We start from the raw sequence: 19,534 nt of genomic DNA on the forward strand, positions 1-19,534 counted from the left end.
CATCTACGGCTAAATCAAAAAACGGTGGGAAGAAGAAGGGTAAGAAGAAGGGTAAAGCAGACAAGACTCCAAAGGAGAAAACAGAAAATTCGGAATCCAATGACGAAAAATGCAAACCTCAATATCCTTGTCTTATTTGTGAAGAGGATCATTTTACAAGAGATTTCCCCCATCGGGCCGAGGTTGTGAAAATTGTCAAAGGTTCCTCAACTCCTGCTGTTTTGAAAGATCCATTTCCAAAGCAGGAGAGTAAGATGATAGGTTCTTCCTCGAGTGCCACTGAAGAACCCATATTAATGATGTCTCATGTAAGGATTGCGACTCGATCTCACGATTATGGTAGTAAAAGTCCTGTTGATGGATCAAAAGAAGCAGAATCTTCTCGTTCAAATCCATCAACCTCAGCTCCCGATTTTGATCCACTACAGATCGAGAAACCTAACCCTGACTTAGTAATAAAACCGCCCACCAAGGGTGTACTTTGAAGGTCTGCTGTCAATCCACATGCGAGAGCGGCCCAGAATTACAACATTGTTGAGGATTTAGCTGTTTCACCCTCAACAATGTCGGCTTTAGAAGTGCTGCAATCATGCCCAGCACAGCGAAAATTACTTTTGTCGGCTATAGGAGTTGTTGATGTTCAGGACCCGAACCTGATAATCTTTGATCTAGAAAATAGTACACCGCGTCTCCCTCATCAGATGGCTTTCCAGATCCCAGTGATAGTCAAAAACAGGCCTATTCATCGGACTGTAATTGACGAGGGAGCTTCCACATGTATTATGTCGATTCAGTGTTGGAGATCGCTTGGTTCTCCTTCGCTGAACCAATCCCCGACTATTCTTAAGGCCTTTGATGGCCGTGGGTTCCATCCATTTGGCATTTTATAGGATTTGCCTATAGGGGTTGAAGGAAAAACCGTTAGTCTAGATGTGGAGGTGGTTGATGCCCCTCTAGACTACAACCTTCTTTTGGGTCGAAGTTGGTCTTACGCTATGACAACGGTCGTTTCATCGGTCTTCAAAGTCATAAAGTTTCCACATAATGGTAAGATCGTGACAATAGACCAGTGGGCTTAGTTTTCATCTGACCCAGCCTCTTCAGAGAGTATCCAGCATGTCGGTAAAACGACTATCCCTTATAAGGATGTTGGCGTAGGATTAGTTAAAGATTCTGGTTTACTGGGAACTTTTCCTTTTCCTCCGATCAACGCAGACCCTTCATTCGCATCCATTCATATGATTACTTCAGACACTATTATTTATGATGATCCTTGGATTGTCCCATCCGAATCTGAGATAGACTTATTTGGTAATGCAATGCCTTTGAGTCCATATGAAATTGCTTATGAGGCCGTGCAGTCTTTTTCCGACTCAAGTTCAACCCAAATTGACCAAATGAATGTGGTCCGCGAGGAATCCCTTTTCGCGTCATCCTCGGAGTTAATAACATTTCCCGAAGTTGTGTCATCTGACGAGCAACATTGTGAAGTCCTGCGCATAGACGATTTACCATGGGAAGATCTCCATCATAGATCTTCGTTTTTACCTGAGGATGATCGTTTTGAAAACGATTTCTCGTCAATTTTTACAGCTGAATATGTCAAAGATGCTCAGAGTCCAATGAAACATCCTGATTCAGAGCTGAATTTGGGAAATTTTTCTCGCACTATTCCTATTGACATTTCAGTGAAGCCTGGAATTGTTGAACACATTCATATAGGTGCCTCGTGTTCAGATGATGAAATTCGAACATACAAGGCCCTATTTCAAGAATTCCGTGACGTGTTTGCCTGGTCCTATGAGGAAATGCCAGGAATTGATCCCTCCATTGTTGTTCATGAGATCAAGACTTACCCAAACGCTAAACCCGTTCGGCAACGTCTGCGTCAGATCCACCCTCGCAAAGCGGCTGCAATTAAAGCAGAAGTTGAGAAGCTGTTGAAAGCAGGTTTCATTTATCCGATCCCATTAACGGATTGGGTATCGAATATTGTTCCAGTTAACAAGAAGCAGGGAACAATAAGAATATGTATTGACTATAGGGATATCAATCGTGCTTGTCCCAAGGACAACTATCCAATGCCCTATATCGATCAAATAATTGATGATTGTGCCGGCAGTGAAATATTTTCCTTTATGGATGGTTTTTCCGGTTACAACCAAATCAATATTCTACCTGCCGATCAACCAAAAACGGCTTTCATTTGTTCATGGGGGACATTTGCTTATTGCAAATTACCTTTTGGGCTTAAGAATGCCAGAGCCACTTTTCAAAGGGCGATGTCTTATGCATTTCATGACATCAAGCACATTGTGCAACCGTATCTCGATGATTTGCCCGCTCACTCCTTACGTCGAGCTGATCACCTTGTCCATTTACGCGCAATTTTTATGAGGTGTAGGCATTATCGTATACGGTTGAACCCACAAAAATGTGTCTTCTGCATCGGAGTGGGATGATTGCTGGGATTTGTAGTTTCAAAAGCCAGCATTCGTGTCGATCCCTCGAAGGTCGAAGCTATCATCAAATTGCCTCCTCCTTCGAGTTTGCGCCAACTCCAAAGTTTGCAGGGGAAAGCAAACTTTTTACGCCGATTCATTCCTAACTACACCGAGATTACCAAGGGTTTTACCCGGTTGTTGAAACAAAATTCTCAATTCTCTTGGGATGAGATAGCTCAGAAATCTTTTGATGCGCTAAAGCATGCGTTGACCCATGCACCGTTGCTGCATCCTCCCAACTACAACCAGGATTACTTTTTGTACATCGCCGCCGCTCATTCCACTATTGGAATGGTCTTAGTACAGGAAGATGAATTCGACACGGAACATGTGATATATTATCTTAGTAGGACGTTAAATCCCACTGAGCTAAAATATTCGCATGTGGAGAAATTGACCCTGGCAGCTGTTCAGGCTGTCCAGCGTTTTCGTCATTACATTCTTCTCCGTAAAACTACAGTCATTTCGGATTGCAACCCTATGATTTACATTTTGACTAAACAATTGCTAGGGGGCAAGTACTCTAAATGGATTGTTATCTTGCAAGAGTTCGACTTGGAGTTTGAAAAATCTAAGTCTAAGAAATCTTTAGTTTTTGCGGAATTGATGTGTGACTTCCCGCGTGCTGACACGGAAATTGTGGTAGAGGAACTCATTGCGGAGGAATCTTTATTTCTCATCAGCACTTTAGATCCGTGGTATGGGGATATAATTGTCTATCTCCAAACCCAATCCTTTCGGCCCGAAGCTTCAAAGTCGGAACGCCGAAAAATTCGATTCCAGTCCCAACAGTACAAAATTATTGGAGATACTCTTTATCGTCATGGGGCGGACTTGGTTTTTTGTCGTTGCTTAACTCATGAAGAGGCAGAAAGGGTTATGAATGACTGTCATTCTGGAGCATGTGGCGGTCATATGTCTGGGTATGCCACAACTTAGAAGGTGTTGCGTGCTGGCTACTTCTGGCCGTCTATGTTTAAAGATTGTATCATTGCGGTCTGAAAATGCCACAACTGTCAAGTGTTTGATCGCAAGATGCACGCACCACCTGCTCCTCTCCACCCTATAATTGTCGTTGGTCCTTTTGCTAAATGGGGTATCGACTTTATTACATGTAACCCTCACTCGGCCGGGGGGCATGCGTATATCATCCTTGCGGTTGATTATTTTACTAAGTGGGCCGAGGCGATGCCTACATTCGAGGCTGACGGCAAGACAGCCGTGATTTTCGTATTCAATCATATTATTGCTAGGTTTGGTGTCCCACAAGCGATAATCACTGACCATGGGCTCCATTTTCGAAACATTATGATGACAGAACTTACAAGGCAGCTTGGTTTGCGTCATGATAGTTATACTCCTTATTATCCCCAAGCAAATGGTTTGGTTGAGTCCATCAACAAAGTTCTAGTTATCATGATCCGACGAATCATTGGTATTCATCGGTCGAATTGGCACAACATGTTATTTTCAGCGCTTTGGGCGTACCGAACCTCAGTAAAAACATCAATAGGGTTCACTCCTTTCCAACTAGTTTATGGTTTGGAAGCAGTGTTGCCCATTGAATGCGAAATCACATCACTTCAAATGGCTATCGAATTACTTCCAGCTACTTCCGAAAAGGAGAAGCGTCTATTATACTTAGCCAAATTAGATGAGACTCGACGTGATGCTGCATTGGCAATCGAGACTCACGCAAAAAGGATGAAAGCTCAGTATGATCGCAACGTGACCCCTCGTAATTTTTCGGAAGGAGACCTAGTGCTATTATATGATCAAGCTAACGATAAATTAGGTGCTGGAAAATTCGTTCCTATGTGGCATGGGCCCTACATTGTTAAGCGAAAGCTAGCAAAAGGGGCCTATGAGCTGGTAGATTTTGATGGGGACTCTTTGGGTAAGCCCAGAAATGGACTTTACCTAAAGAGGTATTATGCTTAAACGATGGGTATGGAGATTTAGTTAGGTTAGTTTTTCTTTCTAGCTAGTGTGTTTGTTAGTATAGACAGTGTGTTTAGCTTAGAGAGTGTGTTTTTCATCATTATTCTGGCTTATCTTGGTTTTACTCTTGATATTTCAGATGTCGACGCCTCTCCAAACATACATTGGATTTGCTGATGGTGCTTGTCGTAATACACGGAATATCTCTTCCGCAGCTTGGGTTATCTATTCGCCCTCTGACGAGTTAGTTTCTATGCATGGGGTGAGCCTCAGTCAAACAACAAACAACATTGCAGAATACAGTGCAGTGATTGAGTTATTATCTGAATCTATTTCATTTGGGATTCAGAGTTTGATAGTGAGGTTAGATTCTGAACTCATTGTATTACAGCTTAATAGAGTATATGCCATTAGAAATCCAGTGTTATTAAGGTTATTTTTGAGAGTGCGCCTCTTGGAACGTGAATTTGATTACATTGAATATCAGCATATTCCAAGATCATTAAATACATTAGCAGATGCAATTGCTTCTCGAATGTTAGACAGACATTTGCGATAATCATAAATGTAAATTTAAAAAACATTTCATCATACATGTTTAACAAGATGAGCCGATAATAATGATATATATATATATATATAGATAGAAGTGTGTCAAAAATATACATCGTCTTCGATCATAGGTTGAAAAATGCCTTATGATCGGCAAAAATGATAAGTACAAAAAACCAAAAATGTCATATGTGTCTACAAAAAGTGACTAGCCAATCACTGGTGGTGCTCTCTATATGAGACCACTGCCCGCGCTACCCTACACAGGAACCTCCTTAAAGGTCCTGGGACTGCGACCGCATAGCGCTGAAGTCGGATAGGAATATCGTCTATAGTCGTCTCTGGTATGTTCGCCGTGAGACGCTCTAGGTCCTGTTCCAGCTCGGCTAAGGTCTCTGTGGCTGCATCCTGTGGGGCCGGTGCTGGTGCAACTGGTACTCTTCTCTCGAATGGCCGGAGGTTGGCCGGACACTGTGGACCTACATCTGCATTTTGAAATTTGTCACTGTCAGTTTTGAGACGATATAAAAACAAATAAAAAGTAAAAAATTTAAAAACTTGTGAAAATGAAATACCTCTGTCGTCCCATTGTTCTCCCTGTGGAAGAACCATGTCCGGATCACCACGAAAATCTACTCCGGCATAAGGAAAGTCCTGAATCGCAAAGACCTGGTCCTCCAACCAGTGAAAGTAACCCGCAGGAAATCGAACAACTCCCGCTCCCTCATCAAGATGCCGGGCCATTACCGTAACCCATCGCATCATCTTTAGCTCCCGAGGAGGCCCAGCTGGAACAGTGAGATGCTGTGGGATCAGCATCGGAACCCTCTCTAGGGCAAAGCTCACAATTAGAGGCCCATACCCAAAGGTCTTTAATTGCCCGTTCTTTGCACTAGTCAGTTGGCCCTTCATATTGGCCAACACAACGTCACACCAATTGAATATGGTGCCTCGGTAGCAATCTATCGCCATCCGCATTTGGGACCCGGTGGCAATGTGCAAAGCGGCTGCGCCGCAGAGTCTGGTAACTGTAAAGGCAATTACCATAAGTTCAGGCAGGGATATGTATTTGATTTCTATTCCTTTCTCCTGGTTTTGATTGTTGCACCACTCTAGCCAGAGGCTAGCAAGGGATTGGCCACCTGGCCTAGTCCCGGAGAGAGTCAGTTGCTCGCCCCTATTAGGCAAACCAGTGAGAAAATATATGTCTGAGGGCTCTATCTCGAGCTGGTTCCCTCCGATGTAGAAGCATTGATCCTGGACGTTCCACCTTTCAACCAGCCATTCTAAGAATCGTACTTGGGCCCTCATGCCAGGTATGGCCCAGTATTTGTAGAGACCGCATGCCTTCAAAGCATCAATGGAGGGTTGATGATCTATTGCGGCCAAATCAAAATCTTCATGTTCTCTTTCATGCCAATCAAGCATGGTGGGCAATCTACACACCAGAAAACATTCATTAGAATTCATTAAATCAAAAATTAATGGTTAGGTTTTGAGATTTGGGGTTTTAAAATTGCTTTGCGCGGGGTACGCACCCCGCGTTAAGAAACAGAGCGTATGGATGCAACTGTTCTGAAGGTAGGCTGCGTACTCCTGCCATTTTCCCATCAACAAAAATGTCGGGGTACGTAGGTCACCCATGGGGCACCTGCGTACCCCGAAAGGCGGATCCTAAAACCCCAAAGCCCTCAAAAAATCAAAATAGGGCTTGAAATGAAATTCTAAACGGATGAAAACAAAGAGGAGGATGTTGTGAAATACCTGAAAGAGACGGCACTCGATTCCGATGGTCGGATTCTCCGCAAAGTCCACGGGAAGTTTCTTGCCAAAAGCCCTTTTCTCTCCTTCAACAGTAAAATGGTAAAAATGACATGGTAAAAAGTCTTTTTATAGGTTTTTTGGATAAATGAATGCTAACTTTGTTTATTTTTCACCATGGAAGGATATTTCTCAATGCATTTTTGCTTATCTTAAACAGGTATGAGTAATGTGTCGTTTTTGTGCAGGACAATAGGACTTTCAAAGAAAATTACCATTTTTCACGAACCAAAACATCAGAGTCATCTTTTAAGCCCTTTTCTGACTCCTAAAATATGAAAAGATTGCCGAGTGTTTCTTTTACACTCGTTAAAACGGAATTAAAAGACAGTCCCCTTATAGCTCTTTTCTGACCGTAAAAACAGGAAAAGATTGCCGGGTTTTTGTCGTTTCAAACTCGATACGGAAATAAAACGACGTGTCCTTGATCGCCTTTTACTTTTCAGGTCATAGGCACTAATTATGAAAGTACTCCTTGGTCGCAAGACTAAGCGGTTCTCTCAAGTATTATTTTATACTTTTTCGGGCTTGGGAGACACAACTTTACGAAAAAGTTCAACCTAGAGTCTTCTTTAGTTTTTTCAGACTCTCTAAAAATGAAAAACGCCGAGTTTCTCCTATACTGGACTCGTTAAAACTTCACAGTAGAGGACCTGTTCGATTACAAACAGGAACGGACCACTCCTTCTTAGGGTTCGAATCAAAACTAAGTTGGACTCATCCGAAGGATGAGCTTATAATCAAGCATATGTTATCCTCCTCAAGCTTGTAAAAAATAAAGAGGTACTTGCCAGAAATGGTGGGGGAAAAGAGAGAAAAATGAGCCCATTTGTTATCCTTTGTCTCAGAAGAAGCCTTATTACCACTCTTGAACACGACACTTTCATTCACCTGGGTTGGGAAATCCTTTGCCTCACAGTTGATCAAACCACATTGAAATTCTTTAGCCGGGTATTAACTTTGGGTCAAATGTCACCAAGCCATCTGTCGTGTTGTTATGTGTTCAAGAGGTCTCTGCAATATACATTCATCTGCAAAATACTCGTCATCCATTTTGACCATCCCTGAGTCAGTCCTTACAGCTACATTTCTTCAACTTGATCTATGATTTCGTGTTGTGGGCTTGCCTGCAACGGGTCGCTTTCTATCGACATCAACACATTATCTAGAAAGATGACCTAGGAATTGTCAGTACCTTGAAGTCTGCATGCATCAATGGCAGGTTTCTCGCCTTTGACGACAGTTTACATCATTTACTTTCGATCGAAGGATTCCCTGAAATGTTCGACTTCAACTCATTCATTCACATCTCATGGATTGTACTGGGTACTTTGAGAACCATTGACATCACTGGTGGTATCTCTCACGCTTGTTAACAGTTTACATCATTGACTGGTAATCAAGTGGTTTCTACCATGTTCGACATCAACTCATTTATTCGCATGGATAGAACCGTACTTGTCGGGAAGTAGAAATGAAGACCCTGGATCTAGTTTCCATCATCCAGGCTGTGAGGAGTTTTGTATTCATTATACAGTAGACTAATCATAAACAGATGGCTGCGTCCATACTGTGTCTACAAAAGTCTATGATTATGATGTATTGCAGAATCATTCCTATATCAGAGCAGTAGATAGTCAATTAGTTAAAGTTTTCAATCTGAGTATGGGAATGCCTACCTCAGCGATGATATGATCATATATATGTATTTTGTGTTGAATACTTGCAGGTTCCGACTGGGCTCTCCACAAGATAATCCTTGAAATGATAAAGTACTTCACCCTTCCTAGATGATATGAAACCCTAATCTACTACAGGCTTTGCACTTTAGGGGGCAATCTGTTACACTAAAATTTGTCACCATGACTATTTGCAGTTAGTATGGCTCCATCAACTGTCATACTATTCTCCTTGGCAAGCCTCATACCTCTGCTCTCCATGTCAAACTTCAAGAAAGAGAGAAAGTCATTAAAAATCTATATATCTCTGGGTACGCAGTTTCTCTTAGCCTTACCTGCGTGTACGCACTCCAAGTTCACAATACCTGCGTACTTGTACGCTCTGTATGTAAAGCAATGGGTGCGTACTCCTGTAAAGGTCAAAAGGCGCAAGTTTCACTACAAAAAAGTTACTTGTGATCATTTCTAGAGCCTTCTAGAAGCTTGTTTGACGTGTATGAAGCGCCTCCAGATGGTTCATGTATCCCTACCAAGGAGGAACTTATCCCATCAAGAGGGGAGCTATCCCATCCAAAGAGGGGCTTATCCCATTGATGGTGGACCTGAATAACTTCCTCTAGAACACTATAAATACAGGCATTGGGCCAAAGGGAGAGGAGGTTGAAAGTTGAACATTCCTAAGGGTAGATGCTGCCGGAATTAGGACTCCCTTGTAAAGCTTGAGAGGGGAGATTCCCATCCTTTCCTAGCCTTATTTGAGAGTGGGTGAGTTGATCAAAGTAAAGGAAAACTCTTGCTGGACCCTAGGAGGGACTTGCACAACACCAAGGCTCAGGTTGTAATGGTTCCTTTTGTTACCTTTTAATGCAAATGAACTTATTTTTCTGAACAGATTGTTATTCATGGTTTGTTTCATATACTCCTTGGTCTATATGATAGATATGTATTGTTTTATGAGTTTATCAGGTGCTATTTAATCTTTTGGCTTGTTAGTGAATGCAGGTTTCGAAGAGAAGGAGGAGCTCATCCGGATCGGTGAGGCTGGACTACTACTAAGCGTTGGACTAAAGGTATGTGAAAGATCCCCTGATTACTTGTATTTGCAATGCATGTTTAGAGAAAGGTAGCTTTATTTGTCTTGTTTGTCACTAGAAAGCTTTTGCTTCTAGGGAGGTCGGTTGTGTCCGCACTAATGACTCTTTCCGCATGACACCTCCCATCGGCTTTAATGTTTGATAATACATATTACTTCTTTGGAAATGCTATGGTAGAGTTTTCTTGAAAAAGAGGTTTTAAACTTAAATACTCAGCTAACTATTATCCACAAGGTAATGTTTAGCTAAATCTACAAACAAGAAACTGATTAGAATTATCAAACGGATCGTGGAGAAAAATCATAAGAACTGGCATAAAGCACTAATATTTTCTCCTTGGACAGATAGAGTCACTCAGAAGGCCTCAATAGGTACTTCTCCATTTGTATTGGTTTATGGGAAAGAAGCAATTCTACCCACAAACATAGCAATACCATCTCTTGCTTTAGTTCAGTTTATTGATGAAAGCCCTTCTTCTTCTCTTCAATTTACACATGGTCAAATCCTTAAATTAGAAGAATAGAGGGAGAAAGCTAAAGCAACACATGTTCATCATCAATAGATAGTTAAAGCTTCATTTGATACAACATCCACTAGCCCAAGAACTTTTGAAATTAGAGATCTTGTTTTGAAATGGGATAAGGGACATGAGGAAAAACATAAACATACCAAATTCCAAAGACCGTGGCTTGGTCCATTTCAAATCATAGAGAAATTAGGTCCATCCACCTTTTTACTACAAGATTTGTCAGGTAGAAAATACTCTTTACCTATAAACGGGAAAGTTTTGAAAAAATACTTTTCTTAGAAGATAAATGTTAGTTTTTAAATTTTATGTTTTAGGAAAATAAAGATTGAATAATATCTCTTTTGGCTCTTCAAAGTTTTAATTTCTGATAATTTACTTGATTTTTCTCGCTTCTATAAATAAGAAGAGTAAAAGGATAATTATAAATATGATATTTAAATAAACCTTATTTCTTTGGGAAAATTTTGAATTTACTAAAGACATTTAGTTTCTGAAAAGACTCTTCATTTTATAAAGTATAGATGATTTTGTACCAGTCAAGAAAAGAACTAGTAACTTACCAAGGATTCTCTGCAAAAAGGCATTTGCCAACTCTATAATTATCATCCATGACTCTTAAATGAGCCAATGATTCACTCCATCTAATAAAATTTTCTTTTTCACAATGAAATTAAAAATATTCAAAAAACTTAAAAGATAATAATTCCGATCACGAGCTTGTTTATCATGATCATAGGAAAATAATTTAGACTGATATTACCAAGACTGCATGTCATAACAGGGTAATAGCTCTGGATTAAAACAATCAAAAGAAAAGGGGCCCCATCACGAGATAGCTTGTTTAATTTAAACTACAACTAGTGAATGACATTGTTACCATCAGGTCACCAAGCTTGGACAATGGCTTTTAAGGATATTTAAAGAAAAAAACACCATAAAAAGAGACAAGTTCCAAGTAAAAGGAATTTGAATAAAATTTTGATTAAATTGTGAAATTAGGAATCAATTTCAGATGGGACTATGAATCATTGTTGGTTAAAAGATAACCTTGTCGAGGCTATGAATGCCTGTTGGCAGCAAAGGCTCTATCTATGATAAATGAGTAAAAATATATAAAGCCAATTTAAAGAGAATACCTACTTTATCTTTATAAATCTAAGTATTGACTGATACATATATTCATGTTTTATCACCTAAAGAGTCGAGTAAGAAAATAAGTGAGATAGGTGAATACTTTATATTCCATAGAGACACTGTTTAATTTATGAATCATATAATTCTTATTTTTTCGCAACTTTTCTTGTTTTGAAAGTTTGAGAAATGTCAAAGAAACTAATTAGAGATAGCTGGTTCTCCCAAGTGAATCACCAATTGTTGTGCCATACAACAACTCCCCCTTTTTTATTATGTATAATACAAATAGGGACCCTTTTAAATTAATCTTTTCCCCTCTTTGTGAATAAAATGCCAACTTTTAGAAAATTGGCACTTTTCAAAAACCCTTTCTAAACATATTAAAGTCTTCATCGCAAATCACAAATCACATGATTCCTTAGTAGAAAAGTTAAGCACGTTCAAAAAAAATACCGATATGCAACTTGTGATTTAACTTTGTATGTGACATCCCGATCGCATACCGTACATTGGAGGATATTATGTCAACAACTTAAATGCTATCTATCAAAACCCCGATATTGCGATCTTGTGATTTCTCGATATCACATATCGCAGATTGCAAGATCCATCAAACAAAGTTTCATTCACACCATAGCTGAAATATCCGATGCGACAGATTTGACAGATGTTTAGTAAGTGTTTTTGAGTTAGACAGGAGTCAAGTTAGAATGACTTAATTCGGTTATCATCCCTATGCATGTAATCATGGTATTTGTTATGGTTGATTAATGTTGAACTTGTTCTAGGATCTTTTCTCACAAAGTTCAGTCATTTCATCAAATCTTTTATTTTACGCAGCAATTAATTGTTGTTGGTTTTAATAGGAACTCCACTTAAATGATGTCCATTTCGAAAGGTGATGCAGAAGCATACCAAGCAGTCTAGCGTAGAAACTAAAAGCACATAGATGTCTTCTGTCTTTACAGATATAGTATAAGTTGCAGATGGAGGTGCCACTACATGGTAGACTATCTATACTATGCTAGAGAATGAAAACCTTGAAGTAATAGACATTCAGTCAACTACTGAGAGCACATAACCGTCAGGAGTGCAATTCAGAGACGTTGCGTGCTCTTTCGTTCATCGAGTAGCAGTAAGGGCTAGACTCTTGCCATACACAGATATGATAATATGGATAGTAGAGAATACAGAAGTTGAAGGTAGACTAATCAAGACAACTAAGAATATAGTCTTGGGTTCTTTCAGAGCCGAAGATTTACAACAAATGAACAAGCTACCCAATTCCCAAGACGTCTATGACAAGCAATTTGTTGCAAAGTTTGTAAAGGAAAAAGAAGACCCATTCCAAATGATACAGGAATGGAGGAGAAGAAACAATAAATTCAAACAAGTTAAAGCAGGTATGTACCCCATTGCTTCTTTGGCCAATCCTTATAATTTTGTAGCCTCTATGCTATGTAGATTGTATGGCCTCCATGAAAATTCTAAATTCTCGATAAATTGGGTTTCGTTAATTGAGGCTTGTGTTAATTCTCACATTATGAATTGGGCAACCATTCTATCTGAGAATTTGGCCAAAGGGATTACTGAATATCGCTAGACTAAGGCCGCCTCTTCTAGAGCAGTTCCCCAATTCTTCATGTTTTCATATATCTTCGATGTTGTTTGTTTCTCTAGTCATTTTCAAACCATGGGTTGGAAATGGACTACCAATAATCCTACTCCTATATTCCTAAGTTATAAGCAAATGTGGGAACAAGACTATACTCCACATTTTCACCAATTATGCCAGGGAGTTGTTATTCCCTTACATCAATTAGTTTTTAATAGAAGATGTTCGAGATTAGCAAAAGAAGCTATCGTAGACCTCCAAGGAATCAGAAGGTATTTTCTTGAAGAATCCTTCTCTTATATCAGGATATTTGGTAGCCAAGATTTCCCACATGTCCTCCCCATGTATGTATTGGATAAATTACTGGCAAGAGAAGTAGCATACCAAACAGTAGGAAATGGCCTTACAAAAACATTGAGGGAAATGAAGAAATCTTTATGGCCAAATTTTCCCCTTTAGTGTGGGTCATTTACCCTTCTTAACTATGGTCATTCATATAAAGAGTATCAGAATATGCAATCATTAAAGCTTCCCATTCTACCAGCTAGGACTTTTGATCCACAACATATAGTAAACAAATTCACCCTTTTAGTTAAGATCAGACCTGTAACTCATGTGGTTGATGAGTTTGAAGATTTACTGGAACCTGCTAAGGACTTTGAGCAGATTCTAAATGCAGCTAAGACAAAGTTTGACCCAGAGAAGTTCAAAAGTTTCCAGGAGTTTAGAGGACAAAGGTTAGAATATCTCCCACAAGAATTTCAGATTACTGATCATATATTTGAAACCAAGTCTCAGAAGCAGAATAAGCCAAGCACGTCACAAGAGCAGGAAGAAGAAACAGATGAATTGGAAAAGATATGGGATGCATTCAACGACAAACTATAGGATACCCCTAAGGTGTCATCAACACAAGAAACTACAGGATTTTAGACCCCGCCAAGGCAAATAGCAGTAGTGACCATTGAAGGTCCAAAAAGAAGTTCGCAAGATACAGAGGTAATACCTACAAATCCAACTATTGGAATTGTTTTGAATGTAACATATATCCCCCCTCTAGACGTTTTTTAAAACCCTCTTCATAAAGCTATTGTGAAAAGATAGAGGAAGAGGAGGAGAACCAAAACTCCCTCAGAACATGAATTTATGGATGTCCTATGGAAGGACACACAAATAAATCCGACTAAACATTTGACTCAGTTATCTCAATTTTCCAGAGCCTATGCTACAACAACAATTGATAAAGCAACCGAAGTCTCTGTTTTGACTAATGAAAAGGATGACCAGATCACATTATTACTATGATAGTTAGATGGAGAAAGAGCCAGTGTAAACCATCAAGCAGCGGAATAACTGCATAAGCTACAACAGGATATGGAACTACTGAAGGTAAGTCATGAAAATGACTTATCTGCTAAAAACAAGCAGATCCAAGATTTATACAGTGACCTAGCAAAGTATAAGGATATTCCTACTATAGAGGAATTTATTAATGAGGCTTTGACATTGAATACTTTACTGGTGTCAGCTACCTATACAAATAGGTTTCATATTTCATGATTGGCATATAAAAGTTCCAAATATGCTCTGCTTTGATGATTCAAAGATCCCATATTTCCATGAGAAGACAAGGTGTGTACATCAGCTTGATGTTGTCTCAATTTTTATGGATGGTCCAACAGCCTAATCTGGATCATGCCATGTTTCAATTTTTTGTTGTAGAATAGAAAAAGAAGTTTGTCCAAACTGTTTAATCTTGGCAGACCAGTAGCTAGGTAGAGAAAGTAAGGTTTCCAACTGCTTAATCTGGGACCTTGGAAGCAATAAGGGTAGCCTTAGATAGAAAGTCAAAAGAAAAAGCCAAAAGAAAAGAAAAAGGCACATAAGGGTCTACAAGTCTAAGTGCACCCTCCATGAAGAAACAAAAAAATGCTAGGAAAGTAGATGGGTAGGTAGATGGGGTTGCAGAAATGTCAATCATTTCAAATGAATCTGCTGGTCTGGCATAAAGGAACATCAGTGGATAGAGAAGCTCCTCTTCTCCATCATGTTGCAGCAAAGCAAAGGAGCATGACTAACTCCCTTTTCCCCCTTTCACATTCATTACTAACATCCCTTCATCAGTTGTGTTCATGAAAGAGAATCCAAGTTTTATGTTGGTTCTTATTCCTTTAAAAGCCACATTTCTTGTCTAAAAATCTTTTCATTTTGATCTACTCCCTAAGCTAAATTGTTTGTATATAAACTCAGTGACATCACGCCTCATTCACTTCTTCCATTCATATTAACCCCTAACTTCTTATTATGTAAATCCCCTATGTTACCCTTTCCCTATTATTATAAACACTATGGTGTATAAACCCCAAGCATTCTATAAATATCCTTTCCCCCTGGCATTATAGCCATATGTTCACAATCAGGGATTAAATTGACATCTGGTCAGTTTAAGAACCCAAACCCTACCCCTTTTCCCCCTTCAGAAGTCATCTAAACCATTAACCCCTTCATTTGCAAAAGAACCTTGTAAGAAATCCCATTTTCACCCCTAACCCGCTTTATTTGCAAACACACATGAAAACCCACTTTTTCATTTTACCCAAAGTTTGGGCGCTATGCGCGTTTTTTGTAAAAATACATTGAAAACCATATAAGTTTGCCAAACTCCAAAGGTTCCCGTCGGGCGCATCTTCCAAAAAATATATTATTTTAAGCCCCGCCCACATCCGTATTGACCTGGCACATTAACGATCCGTCGACCGTCGGATCTGGCCCTTTTCATCCGACGGCTCTCATGCATATCGGAGCGGCTCCGACGTCCGAAGGATAGCTTCCGAAATTTGTCAGAGGGTGACGTCAGGCCTCTGCCACGCATCACCCCCAAATCGTATCGGAGCACCCTCTGACAATTCCGCTTCCGTATATAAGGCGGTGCGATATCAAACCGCTTACTGTTTCCGGTTTCCGTTAACCCGCTATGCCAATGTCATTACCACATCATTAATGCATCACCGCCGCGTCAACGCCCCCGTCCGCCACTGCTCTGACCTGCCTGCCACCTCACCATCCCTGTGGACCACTCTTAAGCTACCACGTGTCTCGATGACGTCATGCTGACTTCATCCGACCCTGACCCCACCTGATGACGTCATGCTGATGTCATCCAAAAAAAGCGCCAAATAACCCAAAAGTCTATATTTCGGCCAAAATTCATGTTTTTTGCTACTTTTGCAAAAAAGTCTGTTACTCCCCCTCCATGCATTTTACGTCCAAATCCGTAGCCAACCAGCTGAAATCAACCAGGAGACCACCGACGCTTCCTTCCCACCTGCATTTGCAAACTTTGCCAAGCAATTCACCAGGTATTTATCAAATTTACCTCCCTTGCGCTCGGTTGTGTCCGTAACTGTCTAAAACAAAATTAAAAGAGTGGGCAAGCTTATAATTTACCGGCAAATCCCCTGTGGCAAGCCTCCATTTTCAACTGTTAAGTCGAAATTCGCCTGCAGAGCCTTGTCTACTCGAGTTTGCACAAAAAATACAGTTGGTTCGCGCATTCGTGAACTGAGAACCCAAGCTGCACCAATTCACCATATAGAGAGTTTCTAAAGCCAAGCATTTTCCCTATCAGTGCTCTGTGTAGTATTTCAATTGCTGTTGTTACAATTTACCCTCTCTTCCTTGCAATTCACCTCTATATTGCAAAAATACTCCTCTGTGTTGCTCTGCATAGTAACACCAGTGCATACAAACAGAAGCCTAAAGTAACCATAGATGCACCAGTAGCTCCTGTAGCCTTGAACATTGCTCCATTAAATGCCCCTCAGAGAGAATTAGAATGGCAACCATTAGCAGACCTGGATTATCAGATATCAGAAGAAATGCTAATGCACAGCAAGTACCACATCAACTTGTTAAACGAATTGAAGATTAAACATGAGACTGGAACAGATGTATTGGGCATTTGGGATTCTTTCCTCCCTCTCTTCAAGCTCCCTCAGGTCAACCAGTTTCCTGACCTAATCCACCTATGTGCTGAATCCTACAACGCCACTTAGAGGGCTATGATTGACCCTTCAGGCTCAGTTGTTTTCTATGTCACCCTGAAGCCATCAGAGAGATGCTGCACTTCAAAACTGAGAAGAAATTAGTCCCTTTATCACTGGCTAATCTGATAAAGCAAGGAGCTAAATTGACAGATGCTCAGGTCACCAAACTAAATCAATTATACATTGACTCTGACACTGTGAAGTACCCTCCTATTTCTCATGTTTACCTCAACCAATTGGGCAGGGACCTTGTAAACATGATCAGTGCCATTCTGGGCTATAATTCAATTGAATTTGTTGATGAAACTGTGCTAGTGATGATGCTCATGTTTTCCCCTGGCAAGTCTCCAATCTGCTATGACTATGCCACCTACATATCTGACAAAATACATGAGCAATTAATGAACTTGGCAAGAGAAAGGGTGTTCAGATACACCTCTTACATCTACCACTTAATTTTGTATTATCAACATGAGAAGTTTCACTTTGCTATGAAGAGAGTGGATGCACAAGGAAATCCAAGGTCAGTGATTTATTGGTCCTCTGCCTTCCACTGCAGATCTTGCTCTCCATATACTTATTGTGAGTTTATAGACCTCTTCATCCACCCAGCCATGTCTCTGCTTATGAGCTCACCTCCTCCTAGACTAACTGATGAGATGCAGAGGATTCTTCAGCTGTCCAAGGCATACAGCATTGGGGATTGGTATTATTACCAACACCACACAGTCATTAGAATATATGGGTGTAAGTTGCCTCCATACAGATTGCCCAGATATGTGCCCATGAGATTATTTTCCCTTGAATACTTCAGGCAGTTTGGGAATGCTGATATACTACATTTTTCAGGCAAAGGCAAGAAGGCACAGCTCAAAGTAAGAAACCAATTAGGCCACTTCATTTACAACAAAAGGGAGGAAGGTTGGCAAGAAGCAGACAAAATGCTAGAGTCCCTTGGCCTACAGACCAGTTTCCTTTGGAAACCTTATGACCCCAATCACTTCATAACTTTAAGAAGGGTCAAGTATAGGCTGGCCAGTTATGACCATGTAAGGTTGCCTCATATAGAAAAATATGCAAATCAAATAAAGTGGAGGAGAGGCACCTTAGAGAAAGTTGTCACAAAAGAAGAATTAAATCAAAGGGCAGTTAAAAATCTTCAAAAGATGGCTGACTTAGAGCTTTGTGCACAGGTATTTGCTCTTCCAGGCACTCAAGTGGGAGCAGCTGCCTCATCCTCCACAACACATCAGCAAGCAGCCAAAGCTACTGATCAAATCTCTAGCAAAGGCAAAGAGAAAGAGATGGAGCCAGAGCAGCCACCTCATGAACAGGGACAGTAGCAGGAAGTGCAGCAACAACAACAGGAACAACAGCAACCAGGGGGGCAGCAAGAAAAAGAGCAGCCAGTGCAGCAAGAGCAAACATCACAGGCCCCAGAATCCACCAGGCAGCAAGTTCAGGACACCCTGCCTCCTAGGCAGGAGACAACAGTGGAGGCCTCAGTCCTCCAAACCCCACAAAAAGAAGACATAAGCAGAAAGAGGGACAGAGAGACTCCCCTCACAACATCAACAACTCATGGGGAGAAAAGACACAGAATGAATCCTCTTTCTGAGGAAGAAATGCCAATAGGGCAATCTTTGGGCATGGGCCCACCTATCATGGAGGCATCTGCAAGTTCCTTCCAGTAGGAACAAGAGAGGACAGTGGGAGGAGAAGTCAGCTCCTCAAGCCAGCAAAGAGGAGCTGAGGTGGGCATCAAGCAATAGTTCATTGACAAAAAGAAGAGGAATGAGCCCATAAGAGTACAACTATATAATCATTTGTTGAAAATGGCTCCCACTAACCAACAAAGACTAATGTCTGCATTTGATGTCCAGGAGGGCAAGATGATCATGAGCCACTTTATGCCAGCCGTGTTGCAGCCGCAGTCAGCTGCAGATTACATAAGGACCAACCTTGAGGTCCTTGCCAAGGACATCCACCCAATGGATAAAATCGAATTACATAAGCAAACGGGTGAGATGGTGTATGCCTCCTTGGCAGATAAGACATTGGAGAACTACAGGCTAGAAAATAGCCTAAATAATACAGATGCCCAACTTGGGTTGGAGAGAGCATCCTCTCAGGCAAAGGACAACAGAATCAAAGCCTTAGAGGAGATAATCATAGAACATGGGCATGATCCCAAGGACATCAAGGCTGTGCAAGCATTATTGAAGTTAAGGGATGCAGATTTGGAAGCACTAAGGAAAATGGTAAAAGTCCCAGCAACCATTCACCCACAAACTGGAGAAGTTGCCCAGCTGAGACATGACCAAGATGCATCAGCTATGCTGGTGTCCCTATACAAATAGCTGATCCAAACACAAGAAAAATTGGGAGAATCAGAGGCTGCACAGGCTGCCCTGCAGGCAACATTACAACAAAAGGAAGGATGGCAGACATCTCAGCCTCCTCCAGAGATAATTAACCTGGAGGAACCTCCTCAGACTACAGCTCCTCCTACTGAACAGACAGCACCATCTACATCATCAATTGCACCAACAACAGAGCAGGCTCCAAGCCTGGATATGCAGAAGCTCAAGAATGAAATCCAAGCCTTGGAAGCTCAAA

Source organism: Pinus tabuliformis, chromosome J, assembly GCF_031772625.1.
Source record: "Pinus tabuliformis cultivar Carrire ecotype Pingquan chromosome J, CPIR1, whole genome shotgun sequence".
In the NCBI taxonomy this organism is placed as follows: Eukaryota; Viridiplantae; Streptophyta; class Pinopsida; order Pinales; family Pinaceae; genus Pinus; species Pinus tabuliformis.